Source organism: Neophocaena asiaeorientalis, unplaced genomic scaffold, assembly GCF_003031525.2.
Source record: "Neophocaena asiaeorientalis asiaeorientalis breed wild unplaced genomic scaffold, Neophocaena_asiaeorientalis_V1.1 scaffold79, whole genome shotgun sequence".
Taxonomy (NCBI): Eukaryota; Metazoa; Chordata; class Mammalia; order Artiodactyla; family Phocoenidae; genus Neophocaena; species Neophocaena asiaeorientalis.
The window spans coordinates 8,572,440-8,576,514 of NW_020175402.1; positions in this window are offsets into that span (position 1 = coordinate 8,572,440).

Here is a 4,075-nt window from a genome sequence, read left to right on the forward strand (position 1 = left end):
CAGAGTGTCCTTTTCTCTCTCTCACTCACCGCCACTGACTTGGTGCCTGGCCCTGTGCAGGGTACTGACAACCAACAGATATCTCACATTTGACTCTCACTCTTTTGAGAGATGGGAGAAGTGGATGCGTCTACAGATGACAATGCAGAACAGCTATCACTGTCCCAGGGGGCTGTACACAGACCGTGGGAGACCAGAGGAGGGAGCTGCTCGTTCTGCCAGGAGGGCCAGGGAAGGCTTCACATAGAAGATACCCTTTGGGCAGAGTCTTGAAGAGCACCTCAGAGTCTGCTGTGTGTGGGGAGAGGAATTGGGAAGGCAGAGGAAGAGGGGATAGTTAAGCAAAGATGAGATTTTCCTGCTGATTCATCTGGGAGGAGGGCAGAGGATAGAAGTGGCAAGTGATGAGATTGGGAGTATAGTTTAGGGCCAGACACGAAAAGGCCTTGTCCATCACGGAGGAGGTGGCCTTTCTTCTGAAGGAATGGGGAGCCACGGAAGGTTTGGGGCAGGGCAGCACCATGATGTGACTTGTGTTAAGGGAAGAGTTTTCTGGCTCTCGTGGAGGCTGGACCGGAGACTGGTTAGGAGGCTGTGGCAGCTGTCCCAGTCTGCTCACCCACGCCTGCAGCCAGCAGGAAGGGGAAAAGGGGAGGTGACACACCTCTCCAAATGAAAGGCATGACCTGGCAGGCGCACACGTCTCTTCTCTCGGCCAGAAATTAGCCACACATCCACATGCAAGCGAGTCTGGGGAACATGGTCATTATTCTGGACTGCCTGTTGGTCTAGAAAAAGGAGAGAATGGATATCAGGGGACCAGAGGTCTCTGACACAGTGGTTAAAAGCCTCTCTCTGAAATCGGACTTCCTGAGTTCAAGTCCTGCCTTACCACTTACCAGCCGTGTGGGCAGGTTACTTGCCCTCTCTGTGCCTCATTCACCTCACCTGAGGGTACAATGAGCTAACACACCAAGTGTTAGGGTGGAGCCTGGTACATAGCGAGGCCCAGAACTGTCTTTGGCTTCTGAGAGTAGGGGTTGTTTTGGGGACACGTGCTGCCTGAGTCCCCTGGCAGAACTGAGGCACCCATGGGGGCTTATGTATGGCTAGGGCACCCAGGATTATTTAGCCCCTTCCCTTAAACCCCATGGTTTAGCTGAGGCAGAGAATGCTGGGAGCAGGGCATGGGGGTCCTGGGAAAAGAAAGGTCAGTTTTGGAGGGAATTCGAGAATACGTGGCCCAAGGAAAAATACCCCTGGACCCAGGAGCTTCGGAGGCAGTCCAGCCCGGAACCCCTTCCACTCTCAGGAGAGCAGATCTCCCAGAACCAGGAGGTGGTTAGTTTTGAGTCAGGGGCCCTTGAAGCAGGGCTCAAGCGATCAGACTCATAGCTGCTGTGTGACCCCAGGCTTCCAGCCATTATTGCCCCTCTCCTGACCTGGGTCTTCCCATTTGGAAGCTGGGGATCACTTATTCCTACCTTCCTGCCGTGTGACTGTGAAGATTAGAAGTCAGTCCTGGCTCTGGAATTGGTTGCACCTGCAAGGCTGAGCACCTGGAGGGATGGGTTGCTGCGGACGACAGTGCGCCCCCTCCTGGGAAGGCGGAGCATTGCAGCTCCGTCCTGCTGTGCCACCGACCTTCTCCCTCGTTTGGCCTGTGCTCCCTTTCCCAGGCTACTGGCTGTGAAACAGGGTGAGATAAGTGCTGATGTGGGAGGGAGAGGAGAAGAGCCTAGAAAGATTGCGGTGGGAGGGAGGAGTGGGGAGAAGATATAGCAACTGCAGGAAAAAGGCAGAGGGGTAAGATTGAGGGCTCGTGGGCAGGGACGAGAAGCTTAGCGTGAGTGGAGAGGTGTTTAGAGTTAGCTTTGAAGGGACCCGTTCTCCCCATATTCAGGCCCAGATGTGGAGCTTGCTGAGGGCAGGCACTGTGCCTCATTCATCCTTCTGTCCCCTTCCAGGACACCGCATAGGCCCCCCACAAAAACAGGTCAGCTATCAGAGCTCGTTGGTTGACTCACGCCCCACCCGAAGCCTTCGTGAAGTCCCCTTCCTCCCAACCAGACTCCGCTTCAGGGAAGATCTGAAAGGCAGCCCTGGGAGGAAAGAGGTGCCCTGGGAGACAGGAGACTGGGTCCCAGGCCAGGAGCCCTTGTTGCCTTGCTCTGTGACCTGGAACAAAGCACATGCCCTCTGGGCCAGTCTCCCCATCTGAATAGCACGAGGGGGCACGGTGGTTTGAGAGCCATTGTACACAGAGAATCCCGCCTTCACACGAATTCTTAGGCGGAAGTCCAGGAGGTGAAACAAGCAAAAGGGAGCCGCACTGCTGAAGCCAGGAAGGGGCCTGGAATCTACTAGTGTGCTCTAGGGGGCCAGCAAGGCCAGTGTAAAGAGTGCCAGGATGGACACTTGGATCTCTGGGCCTGGCAGGCCTGCCTGTTCTTTCTGCAGCTTGGGGGTGGGGGCGGGGATGGTGGTGGGCAGATGAGTATCTAAGCAGCTTTGGCGAAGAGCAGGCAGAGCCTTTCCCTGGGTTGCCCTTCGCTCACTGGGAACTGGCCCTGCCCACCCACAGTAGTTCCCTCTGGGGTCCCTGGGCTGGAGGGAGGGACCCCAGACTGAGCCCTCAGATTCCAGGGCCTCTGGGTGCTTAACAGGGTTTGGAGTCCTGAGTAGGAGGATGAGGAGGGGGGAAATGAAGGGGAACTGCAAGATTTGGTGTCAGGAGGCTCCTGCCAGCAGGTTAAGTGGTCTGGAGCAGCCACTGCCCCTCTCTGGGTCCCAGTTGCCCTGTCTGTACAATGAGGGATGAATGCAGTGATATCTTCAAACCCTTTGTCACTTGTGACTGGAGGAAAGATGGGAGTGGGGTTGGAGATTGTGCTGTCATGCTGAGTTTCCCAAGAGAGATGGAATCCTGCTTGGAATTCAGAGGCAGTGATGGTGGGTGTGGCATCAGAGGCATGGAGGGGGTGAGGTGGGCTGGCAGGAAGACTGACTTTGAGCCTGGGCTCTGCCACTAAGCTGGTGTGTGTTGTCCCCTCTCAGAACCACGATTTCCCCATCTGTCTAAGGGGACCAGGTGCTCCCAGATCCAGGATTCAGTGACTTTCTGGAGTCAGACCGGGACAGGGGTCTGGAGCAGGCCCAGGGCCAGGGTTCCATTTTGCAGAGCTGGGAGTGGCTGTCATCAGCCGTGGGAACCTGAGAGTCAGGAAGGATACAAGTGCCAAAAGGACCTTAGGGGTCATAACACCCAACAGAAGGGCAGCCAGTTGCCCAAGGTCCCAGAATGGGCCAGAACCAGGACTCCTGACTGCCCGTTTCCTCTTTTCCTCACAAGAAGCCCTGACTGTGAGGTACAGGAGCAATCCGGGAAGGGGGGGAGACTGACTCCTCCCTGTTCCCTGGGGTCAGGGAGGACAGAGGTGACATGTGTGGACATTGTGGTGACCAGTGTTAAGCCCAGCTAGCATGGCTTCCTCTCCTCTCTCCCTGGGGCTGGTGATCTGGGAGGCTTCCATTGCCTTTCCTATTTTCCTGCAGGGCGAGGGGTGCAGTGGGGCATTGGGGTTTTGCAGAGACAGAGGGGTCCTGATTGGGAGGGGGGGGTGAGGCTGGGCTGAGGGGTGCAGGGAAGAACTGAAGACAGAGGCTATTCCCCGTGTCTGGGGTGGGGTGGAGTACTGCCTTGTAATTTCTGGAATTCCCGCAAAGACCAGCATTCTAGTCCCCAAGTCCAGAGGAAGAGACATGCACAGGCTGGGACCTGGGACCTGGGACCCTTTGCTGCAGCGCTTGCACTTGTACAAACGTCTCCTGGAGCAACAAAATACAAAGAAACAAATAACAGTGTACATGCTTGCAGTTGGGGCAAATTATAAACAGCAAGATACAAAAAGACCAAAAACTCAATGGCTACTTCTGAGGTGTCAGGAGCAAAAGCAGGGCGCTGTGCATGATCCCTGCACACAGCTCCACCAAGGGGTTGGGGAGACCACCCAAGCCCCACTCTGGTCTGACCCATGAACCCCCCCGTACCCTCACCCCGCTTAAAGGACCAGCT